The sequence below is a fragment of the Erinaceus europaeus genome, chromosome 6, assembly GCF_950295315.1.
Source record: "Erinaceus europaeus chromosome 6, mEriEur2.1, whole genome shotgun sequence".
Classification (NCBI taxonomy): domain Eukaryota; kingdom Metazoa; phylum Chordata; class Mammalia; order Eulipotyphla; family Erinaceidae; genus Erinaceus; species Erinaceus europaeus.
In genome coordinates, this window is record NC_080167.1 from 42096208 (window position 1) to 42108486 (window position 12279).

General features: G+C 41.2%; 1 protein-coding gene across 1 annotated transcript in view; it reads left to right on the plus strand.

Moving 5' to 3' along the window:
• Positions 1 to 12279, plus strand: part of KIF26B (kinesin family member 26B) — a 566510-nt gene that overhangs the window by 138662 nt on the left and 415569 nt on the right. The gene's annotated exons all lie outside the window — the stretch shown is intronic.

Here is a 12279-nt window from a genome sequence, read left to right on the forward strand (position 1 = left end):
TTTTGTAGTGTTAGTTCACAATGGAGAACTCATCCCCTGCCTTCACCACAGTCTTTTGCTTTGATAACAATACACCTTTTCCAGCCCATGTGTCACTTTGGTCCTTTCCTCTCGTTCCCCATATTTTAAGACCCACTTATAAGTGAAATCGTTTGGTATTTGTCCTCTTGGCTTTTCTCGCCTAACATGATATCTTCAAGTTTCATCCAAGATGACACACAGGAGATGATTTCATCATTTTTGACAGCTGAGTGGTATTGCATTGTGTATGTATACATCATAATTTTATTAGCAACTCACCTGATGTTGGACATCTTGGTTGCTTCCAGGTTCTGGCAATTACAAATTGTGCTGCTATGAACATAGGTATACATAGATCTGTCCTGATAGGTGTTTCTATTTTCTTTGGGTAAATCCCCAGGAGAAAAATTGCTGGGTCATAGGGTAGGTTGATATCTAGTGTGCTGAGAAGTCTCTAGATTGCTTTCCAAAATGGTTGGACTATTTTACACTCCCACCAGCAGTGCAGAAGTGTCCCGCTTTCCCCACATCCTCTCCAACCTTTGTTGTTTCTGAGGGGCAGATATTTATAAGTAATGAAAGATACTTTAGAGCGTATTTATTTAATTTAAATAATTTTTTGTGAAGCACCAGGGCCTTGCACATAAACAGTGCAACCACTGTGCAGCCTCCCTTGGCCAACTTTTTCATTTTTAATTTTAAAAAGAGGAGAGAAAGAGAAGGGAGGAAGAGAGAGACACAGAGGAGTGACACTACAGCACCACTCTAGAGCTCTACGGAGTACTTCTGTGTCATCCACAGTGCTCCTGTATGGTGCTGGGACTCGAACCCAGGGCCTTTCACAGGGTAAAATGCACACACTTCTGGGTCAACTATCTCTCAACCTTTAGTTTCTTATATTTTATTTTTATTTCTTTATTGGGAGATTAATGGTTTACAGTCAACGGTAAAATACAATAGTTTGTACGTGCATGACATTTCCCAGTTTTCCACATAACAATTCAACCCCCACTAGGTCCTCCTCTGCCATCATGTTCCAGGACCTGAACCCTCCCTGCCTCGCAGCCCAGAGTCTTTTACTTTGGTGCAATACAATTTCTTATATTTATATAGAGCTAAAGGATGAGTTCAAGAAGTGTGGGCAGGGGCTGGATGGTGGCACACCTGATTGAGCACACTTGTAAGAAATCTGGGGCATGTGCCTTTTAGGATTCAAAATTTTAAATTGCTTAATGAAGGCTGAAAGACTTAGCCCCAGTCATGCTTCCATTCCTGGCTGTCTCATGATATCTGGGCCAGTAGGCCCTGGAGGGCCCTAATGCTCAGCTCTTTCCATGGGCCCACTTCTCCCTGGAAACCTTGATGTCATAGTCAGTCTACATGTTCACTTAAGGGATTCCCTCCTAGGAAATAAATCCTTTTGCCAAAGACATATTTTGTGGATGACAGACTTTTGTCACCCTGCTCCTGCAGACACCTTGCTCTCAGATGTCTGGACTCCAGAACTGTGATGGAATGAATTTCCCATCATTCTAAGCCAGCAAGTTCTTGGTGCTTTGTTATGGCAGCGGTTGAAAACAAATACACATGGGAAGTGAGTTTGGAACTTTAGCCTACACAGCTGGGAGGGGGGTTTGAGATTTCATTTGTTAGTTCATTTGTTCATTCCTTTTTGCAGTTGGCGGTCTAACTTACCTTTTTGCTCAAAAGGAGCCATCACTGTGACACTCAAGCAAATGGCCTCTGGTAATTCTGTTAAATAGTACCCAGCTGCATTTTTTTTTTTTTTTAGTCTTTTAAATTTATTTAAAATGTATTTATTTATTTTTATTTGATAGGACAAAGCAAATGGAAAGAAGAAGGGAAGATAATGAGGAAGAGAGAAAGAGACAACTGCAATGCTACTTCACCACTCACGAGCTTTCCCCCATGTCCCCTTCAGGTGGGGACTGGAGGCTTGAACCAGGGTCCTTGGGCACAATAATGTGTATTTTCTACCAGGTGCATCACCACCTGGTCCCCTGTCCAACTAGATTTCGTAGTGTCCAAGGCTCTCTGGAGGCTCCCTAGGGACTGCATTGTGGGAAGCATGTCAGATGAAGACTGGGGTAGCAGTCTCTCACCTGGGCCTGGGCCCAAACAACTCCACCCTTAAACCTTTTTGTTTCTTTTTTTGGAGGGGAGGGATTTAATGTGGAGTTTTACTGTGTGTATGGGGTGAGGGGGACCTTTACATTTAGGAACACAAAATAAAAGAAAATGTTCCTGCAGTGCTGCAGGTTGTGTTCTCTCTTCCTGTTCTCTGCTCGCCACTCCTTGCCTGGACTTTCTCAGTCCCCTTCTAGACCAAACATGGTCTAGGGGTGCAGCGGCATCTGGTTGTCACCAAGATATGGCAACAGGGAGGGGGCTTTGATCACAGTCTCTGGGAAGCTGAGAGTTGGAAGCCTTCCCCCCCGACCCCACCGCCCCAGTGCTTCAGATAAAGTTCCAGGGAGCAGCAGCAGCCCTCACGCCTGCCCAAGAATATCAGAGATACAGTCCCTTCCTCATGGCCCACATCCTGCAGATATGCCCATCTTAGGCTGATGTTTCCTGTTTACCCATGGCCCGTAACAGAGCATGGAGGGGAAAAATAGGAAAGGAGTGGGGTTGAAGTGGTGAAATACTTGGGGGGGGGGGAGTGAGCAAGCAGGAAAATTATTTTAAAAGGGTTGGGGGACAGGGAGGTGGGCTAATAACAAAAGGAAAAAACGGTACCTACATTTGAGTGCTATAATTTCCCCCCCAAGTATTGCAATAGAAATCACACTTCAGACTCTGCGCCGTGCATAAATTTGAGGAGAACAATTTACCTGTATTGTTCACCCATGTCGTTGGCATCCTCTCTCTCATCTATCAGTCAGCGGGGCTCATTTCAGGCATTATCAGCCCGGTACTATGGAGCATTCATTTCTTTGCACTGACATGGCTGCCAAAATGCCCTCTTTTTCAAGTCATGGCCATCATTAAGTGGACTTTTTATTTTCCGCCGCTTATCATTTTCAGAGCTCCTTTATTTCATTACTTTGCATTCAGGATTCCAGGCCGAATCAATAGCCTTGACATAAAGGCAGGTTCCCACTTTCAGTTTGGCATTGGCAAGTCCTTTCCTGCATCAGAAATTCTTTCTTTCTTTCTTTCTTCCTTCCTTCCTTCCTTCCTTCCTTCCTTCCTTCCTTCCTTCCTTTCTTTCTCTCTTTCTTTCTTCTCCTTCCCCTCCTCCTCCTCCTCCTCCTCCTCCTCCTCCTCCTCCTCCTTCTTCAGAAGTCCCTGGAGGAAATCAGTAGGCTCAATGAAGTTTAATATTGTAGAGAAAAAGATGAAGATAAAAACAAGTTTGGGGAATTCCCTCAAAAAAAAAAAAAGCCTGTCTGCTTTCACCCTCAGCCTTTTACAGTCTGTTACAGTACCTTTTCTCACATTCTGTTCCTCTTTCCAGAGGAAGGAATCATGTACTGGGGACCAGAGGCTATGAGAACCTGCCCCAGCTCTGTCACACACTGGCTAGCCAGTTCAGCTCTTAGAAAGTTGGCTTCTCTTTCTCTTTTCCTTTTTTATATTTATTTTCCCTTTTGTTGCCCTTGTTTTTTTTAATTTTTTTTTTTTAGTTATTATTGCTATTGTCGTCATTAGATAGGATGTAGAGAAATGGAGAGAGGAAGACAGAGGGGGGAGAGAAAGACACCTGCAGACCTGCTTCACCGCCTGTGAAGTGACTCCCCTGTAGGTGGGAAGCTGGGGGCTCGAACTGGGATCCTTCTTTTTCTCTTTTGTATCCCTGGGGAGTATTTTGATGCAGGAAGCACCAAGTAACCATCATAAGAAGTAACCCTATCATGCAAAGCTAAGGAGTGTGTCTCTGTTTAGTTGCACATCTAATTCACTGCTTTAGCCACTGTTTTGATTTGTTTAGATGCCATTCTTTCTTTTTTTTAAATATTTATTTGTTTATGTTTCCCTTTTGTTGCCCTTGTTTTTTTATTGTTGTTGTAGTCATTGATGTCATCATTGTTGGACAGGACAGAAGGAAGTAGAGAGAGGAGGGGAAGACAGAGAGAGGGAGAAAAAGATATCTGCAGACCTGCTTCACAGCAGTGGGGGAGCCATCCTCAAACTGGGATCCTTACTCCGGTCCTTGAGCTTCGCACCATAGATGCCAGTATTTCTGACTGTCATTACACTCCTGAAGGAAGCTGCCCAGAGGGATAAAAAATAGAGAGCTTCCAATGGAGGGGATGGGAAGTGGCAAGCTGGTGGTGGAAATTGTATGAATTGTCGATCATTATTAAATCACTAAAAATAAAAAAGTTGAAAAATAAGAAAACACAAGGCAGAACTTGGACTGGGCTTGGTGTATTGCACCAAAGTAAAAGGCTCTGGGGTGGGGGGTTCAGGTCTTGGAACATGATGGCAGAGTAGGACCTAGAGAGGGTTGAATTGTTACATGGAAAACTTGGAAATGTTACACATGTATAAACTACTGTACTTTACTGTTGACTGTAAACCACTTATACCTCCAATAAAGAAAAAAATATAAAAAGAGAAAATTATAGGACTACAATTTTGTACCATTTTGTGACTATTTAATATTTAGCATATTTATGAAAAAAGAAAAAAAAGCCAGAATTAAAGATCCATTCATTACATTTTTATTCACAATTTAATAGTGACTTACAATTTTATAGGATAGTAGGGGTATAGTTCTCTTCTTAATTATTAGTGATTTAATAATGATTGACAAGATTGTGGGGTAAGAGGGGCACAGTTCTGCATAGTTCCCACCACCAGAGTTTCATATCTCATACCCCTCCACTGGGAGCTTCCGGATTCTTTATCCCTCTGGGAGTATGGACCAAAGATCTTTATGGGGAGCAGAAGGTGGGAGATCTGGCTTCTGTAATTGCTTCTCCACTGGTTAGGAGCATTGACAGATCGATCCATACCCGTAGCCTGTTTCTATCTTTCCCTAATGGGGCTGGGCTCTGGGGAGGTGGAATTCCAGGACACATTGGTGAGGTCGTCTCCCCGGGGAAGTCAGGTTGGCATCATGGTATCAACTCGATAACTTGGTGGCTGAAAAGCATTAAGATATAAAGCAGAACAAATTGTTTAGTAATCAGGAGCCTAAATGAAGAATTAGAGCAGATGAGATTCAGGGTGTTCGTGTTGGAAGAAGCCAGGGAGTCTATTTTAGGTATATTCCAAGGGGCCCCTGACTAGCAATTTTTGGCTGAGCCCGACAGCTAACATGCAGGTGGGCTGAAATTATTGTCTGGGAAGATGGTGTCAGAGTTGGGAATAGGATTAGAGAGCTGGATCAGGGCAGAGAGTAGCTCCCAAATATGGGAAAAGTATATAAATATCATTAACTGTAAACCCCATCAATCTGATGTAGGGCCCATGTCTATTCCTATTTAGCACAGGAGCCTGTGTAAACTCTGCGTCCCTGTTGGTCTGAACTTGAAGTCCAGGGTCACAGCTAGGAATGTTCTAGGCTGCAAGTCGGGGTCTGGTTCTACACCACTCCCACCACCAAGGTTCTATTATATTCTCCCAAGGTCATAGAGGCAGGTTGACTACTTTAGTATTTTTTTTTTGCAAGTTCATGTTTTCCATGAATTAAATTTAAAAAATTTTTTTTTCTTTTTCTAAAATATTTATTTACTTATCCCCTTTTGTTGTCCTTGTTGTTTTATTGTTGTAATTTTTGATGTTGTTGTTGTATAGGACAGAGAGAAATGGAGAGAAGAGGGGAAGACAGAGAGAGGGAGAGAAAGATAGATACCTGCAGACCTGCTTCACCGCCTGTGAAGCGACTCCCCTGCAGGTGGGGAGCCGGGGCTCGAACTAGGACACTTACGCCATTCCGTGCACTTTGCGCCACCTGCGTTTAACCCACTGAGCTACCACCCGACTCCCGAATTAAAGATTTTTAACTTGTTGAAAGAAGTTTTTGAAAGCTAAGTTCCAAAACTTTTAAAATTTCAATTTTTTCTTACAGATTTGTAGAGTTTTTTAAAATTGCATGTACCGAGAGATTATTGTTAGATGTGGAACTATTTTTCCTCAGTGGTGATAACTGTATTTCAGACTATTTTTTTTCATTTTAAATGTATGCGGACTCATGTATGGTTCACTTTACATACCTGTTAAATTCTATTACTTTAAGTCAGGAAAGTTTCATACTAAGCATAATTTAAAAGTTTTCAGCTGGAATCTTTAAATGTTTTTTCTTATTTCTTTAATCATCTTCAGGTTTTCATAACCTATATAAATGTACTTTTTCTTGCTCTCAAGTTATTGGGACTTGGCTTTGTCTCCAAGGCTAATTAATTTCACTTTCTGTTTGGTTGTTGGTGGCTATAGCACATAACAGATGATTAGTGAGAACTTCTGGCCTGACGGCCTTTGAGGACCTTATCCCTCTCCAGCTACAGGTCTGAGGAAGAGGAATGATTCCTTAACTTTAGTGGTAACTTAGGAAATTGGTTGAATAGTAGCTGCTCCTTTCTGTCATCTATTTTTTTTTTCTCTCACCATCTTCTGATTTTCATAATTATTTTTTGTATACCAGTTATACTAAATATTGATTTTTTAAAAAAAGGGATGCTAAGAGAAGGAAATAGAAAATCCAGTGATAAAGTTAATTTCCATAGCCCAGGTCATTGTCTTTTCTCCTATTCTGTTTCAGTACTAAGCATTCTTACTGGGAAGCACTTTTGTATTTCTAGTAGCCCATCTGCTCTTACTATTTATCTCCCACCTGAAGCCATAATGTTTCATTCTGAGCATTGTAATCATTTTCACAGCACCTAAATGTGATTTCACACACAGCAGATTATGACTTCTATGGAGAATGAGAGGTATGAAATTATTAACCCCTTAGGACAGGAACCCCATTTCACACTGATCTCCTTAGCAACCACCATAAGACAGGAAAAAATGGATAGGATAAGTGAATGGAGGATAATACAGCATCCAATTTAATAATCTGTTTGGAGGGTTTGTAGAACATAATCTCCATCAGAAATTATAGCTGACACCAAAGGCCAATTTACCTAGAACAGGAGATAACTCCTGTGTGAAGAAAAACGTAAGTATGTGTATGATGAAAAAATGAGGGAGGTCAGGTTGTGGTGCACCCCTTTTTAAGCTCTGCGCAAGGATCCAGGTTCGAGCTCCTGTTCCCCACCTGCAGGTCTACTTCAGGAGCAGTGAAGCAGGTCTGCAGGTGTCTTATCTTTCTCTGTCTCTCTCTAGCTTACTGTCCTCTCAATTTCTCTCTGCCTTATCCAATAAAAAAATGGAAAAAATGACTGCCAGGAGCAGTGGATTCATGGTGCTGGCACTGAGTCTCAGTGATAACCCTGAAGGCAAAAAAAAAAAGAATTGGGGGGCCAGGTGGTGGTGTACCTCGTTGAGCACACATGTTGTAATGCACAAGGACCTGGGTTCAAGTCCCTGGTCCCCACCTTCAGGGGAAAAGCTTTGAGTGGTAAAGCAGTTTTGCAAGTGTTTCTCTGTCTCTCTTCCTCTCTTAACCCTGCTTGATTTCTGACTGTCTGTCTCCAATAAATAAACACAGATTAATTTTTTTTTTAATGTGAATTGGGGGTCGGGAGATAGCTCACTTGGTAGTCTGCACCTAGTAGCAAAGGTCATTGGTTTGATTCTTGCCATTAAAATGGGTACACCGGGAGCCAGGTGGTAGTGCAGCAGGTTAAGCACAGGTGGCACAAAGTGCAAGTACTGGCCTAAGGATCCTGGTTCGAGCTCCCGGCTCCCCACCTGCAGGGGAGTCGCTTCACAAGCTGTGAAGCAGGTCTGCAGGTGTCTATCTTTCTCTCCCCCTCTCTGTCTTCCCCTCCTCTCTCCATTTCTCTCTGCCTTATCCAACAACAACAACAATAATAACTACAACATTCAATAACAAGGGCACCAAAGGGAATAAATAAATATTTTTTTTAAATGGGAACACTATAGACAACAGCAAGGAACTTCACAAATGGTGGATACTACTGTCATGTTTCTCCTCACTTTCCATCTCTCCTCTTCTTTCTAAAATGAGGAATGAAAACACTGGCCAGAGAAAGTATCACACATGTGAATCCCTGGTACCACATTTAAAAAAAAAAGAGGATTAGGACATTTGGAAGTAAATCCCCCCCCCCCCCCCACGCCAGACCACTGCTCAAGTCTGTCTAATTTACAATTATGCTGGGAGTTGAACCTGGGACCTCACAGCCACAGTCATTAAAGTCTTTTTGCATAACCATTATGCTGTCTTCCCCACCCAGAAATGAAGTCTTGCCTTGCAGTTGTGGGCCATTGGACAGGTGGACTCTTAGAATAAGAGATTATGACTAGATGAATGACAGGGCTCTCAGTAGATTCAGTCCAAATAAATGTTGAATTTTATTTCTTTTGGGCTTTTTTTTTTCTCCTTTTCCCCCTTCCTCCCTCTCTCCTTCCTTTCTTCCTTCCCTTCTTTCCTTTCTCTTTCTTTTTCTCCTCCTTTCATCCTTCTTTCTTTCCTATCTCTCTCCTATCTCTAGCTTGTGGCACTGGTAATTAACCTTGAACCTTTGGGGCCCTAGGCTTTACAGACATTTTATATAGCCACTGTATTGTCTTTCCTCAGTATTCCTTGTGTTTCTAGAAGAAAGAGATATAACATATAAAATTAGATCTGTGGGGTCCAGGAGGTGACTCAGTGGGGAGCACACTTGATTTACTATGAGTCAGGCCCCAGGTTTGACCCCCAGTACTGCCTGGGATTACCAAGGACAGCAGTGCAGCCCTGAGTTCATTCCTGGCATGTAGTTAAAATAATAAGAAATTAGATCTATGAATTAACTTATGTAAGCTTCTTATAAATAATAGCTACAAGCATAACCTTTGGGTTTCAAAGATAACATGTATCCTCCCTATAAGTAATGGTTACAAATATAGCCTTTGAGACTCAAAGGCTTGTAATTTTTAAATTATTTTTATTTATTTACTGGATAGAGACAGCCAGAAATCAAGAGGGGAGGGGATGATAGAGAGGGAGAGACAGAGAGACACTTGCAGCCCTGCTTCACCACTAGTAAAGCTTTCCCCCTACAGGTGGGGACAGGGGGCTCGAACCTGGGTCCTGTGCATTGTAACATGTGCTTCAACCAGGTATACCACCACCCATCCCTGGCTTGTAATCTTCTTGATAGTTCAACATCCTGTCTTCAGTTTATAGTGTTATTTAAGGGAAAGGGAAAAAAGTTTAAATCAACAAGAGGAGAGCCAGTCTAAATAGTTTAAATGTTTTTCTTATACCTGTTGTCTATATGATAGGGGCAACTAACATAATAGGTTCTGCTGTATTTTGGTCACTTGTGAGTCTTATGCTATCTGTAGACTTTGTATATATGACTTAGAAACGAGTAGAGTGATCAGGATTGTTAACTAAAGGTAGCTCAGAAATAAGATGCTTTCCTCTGAATCATGAATAATTTCACAATCCTCACTACAACTGATTTTATTCAGGCAACCTTCTTCATAAAGTACATTGAAATTAAAGTCTGGTTTAATCATAGTTGTGGGGTTAGGGTGGGATTTGAAAGAATCTTCTGTCACCTGAATAGAAGACTATCAGTGAAGAAATTACTGACACATTATAAAAATCCAGACATTGTAGAACCCTTCTGTTGCCCCCATTAAATTATTATTATTGTGATTTTCTACTCGGCAAGTACATGGACTTGAAAAAATCATCTAATAAACATTTATTAGTAACTGTGCTATGCCTGATAGCAGAAAATTAGAAGAAACCAGATGCACCCACTTTAATTAATGGCTGTAATCAAGACTGGTATGAAACATCAAGGGTGAAAATTGCTAACTTAAATCGTGGCTTTGTGGCTCAAATGAGTTTTTCCAGTCTCAAGTTGTCTTTTCCTCTTGAATAACTATGTATTTCGAGATTCTGTGTTCTCCTTTTCCATTTATCTGCATCCCCCTCCCCTTTATTTGGAAGGTGGGAGGGTGTTCAATTAAAACTCTTTTTATGGAGTAATAGACTCCAAATTGGCAATTATTCTGCAAGAGAGCTGGGAGTTTATTCCCCACACTTCCTTGATATAGTCCAAAGACCAGTAAAGAGGAACACTGGGAGAGATAATAGAACAATCCATGTTACCATCCTGTTGACCATATATAGTTCTTATTGAAGAGGTAAGGAGATTTATTTAATTAAAATATTTATTTATTTATTTATTTATTAGATATAGGGAGATATTGAGAGGGGAGGGGAACATAGAGATGGAGAGAGACACATTTGCAACACTGCTTCACTGTTCATTCAGTTTCTTTCAGTGGGGGGAGACAAGGAACTTGAACCAGGGTCTTCGTGCCTTACAACATATTCTACCAAGTGTGCTACTGCCTGACCTCAGAGAATCTTTTTTGGGAGTCCGGCGATAGCGCAGTGGGTTAAGTGCATGTGGCATGTAAGGATCCCAGTTTGAGCCCCTGCTCCCCACCTGTAGGGGAGTTGCTTCACAGGCGGTGAAGCAGGTCTGCAGGTGTCTATCTTTCTCTCTCCCTTTCTGTCTTCCCCTCATCTCTCCATTTCTCTCTGTCCTATCTAACAACAACAGTAACTACAACAACAATAAAAAAGGGCAACAAAAGGGAAAAATAAATAAATAAATAAATAAATACGTTAAAAAGAAAAGTCTTTTCTGCTTTACCTGGCTAAGTCTGTTCATTCTGTAGGTCTCTGTTTAGATGGCTCTCTGGGAAACCGCCTCAAATTTCCCTCAATCCTAGCTCCTACTCTGTTGAACTTCCTCGTCTTAATACTTAGCATACTTTTTTTTTCTACCTTGAATTTTATTGTTTAAATTCTCTTTTGATTCAAACCAGATTCTGTATCTTGTCATCTACTAAATGTTGGGAAAGTCACATTTTTTTCATAGGCAAACATAGAAACATATATCATGACTTTTCTGACAACCCAATATGTATCCCCAGCCTATAATACAGAGTCTGGCATTCAAGATATGCTCAGTAAAAACTGTATTGAATGAATGATTGATTGAAAGTAGCGCCTGTTTCACCAGAGTGATGGGTTTGTCCATATCTTGTGCCTCTCGGCACTTAACCTGATGCATCAATTATGTCTTGTTGCATAACAGCTTTTCAGAAATAATAGACTGAATTTAGCCATGTTTCTGCAGATTGGCTGTTTATTCTGGGCAGGTCTTCTGGTTTCAGTTGGACTCCCTCATGTGGTTTTGTCGTCTGTGGTGAGCTTCCAGGTCAGTTTTTTTTTTTTTTTTTGATGGGGGGGAAGGGTGGTGGGGGTGGGGAAGGTATAATCCTTTATCTTCCAGAAGGCTAGTCTGGGCTTGTTCAAGAGGTGGCTGGTCAGGGCTCCAAAAGAGTAAGCAGAGCATACATGGTCTCTTGAGGCTTAAGCTCAAAGCTTAGGATGCATATGTTGTATTTTATTGGCTCAGGAAATCTCAAGGCAAATCTGATTTAAAGGGAAGAGAAAGAGACAAAAATTCTTGATTAAGAGGAGCTGCAAAGTTACCTTGCAGAGTGGTAATGGTTAGAGGGAAGAGAATAATTTGGGATTGAGTGTGTGTATGTGTGTGTGTATAATTGGTAGATAGTATCTTTACCACTTGAATAGTTAAGTGCTCAAAAGATATTTGCATCCAATCTAAGAAGTATTCAATTTAACCAAAATCTGGGGGAAGTCTCTCAAATCAGATCTTAAACCTCTTTTACCATCCTTCTTCCACTTCTTGATTATCCACATACTCAGGTCTTTGTATTGTTTCTTCAGTGTTCAAATCCATTCAATTAACAAACTATACACACACACACACACACACACACACACACACACACACACACACCACCCCAGGCCTCTTTCTTTTTTGCATTAGCTAGAGAGAATTGCAGATCGAGAAGTAGATGCCATAGCACTGACGCTAGCCATTGCCGTAGCACCTCCTATGTGGTGCTAGAAATTGAGCCTGGATGGCACACATGAAAGTGCAGGCACACTACCTGGTGAACTATCTCTTGGGCCCAGTTAACACATTTTTATTGATTTGTCACGTAGTCACCTAGGATGCTATACTAAGAGTATACCAATGAACAAAGTCAAACATAGTTCATATTCTGTATTGGTAAAATTAACATTATTATTTTAGTAGAAATATG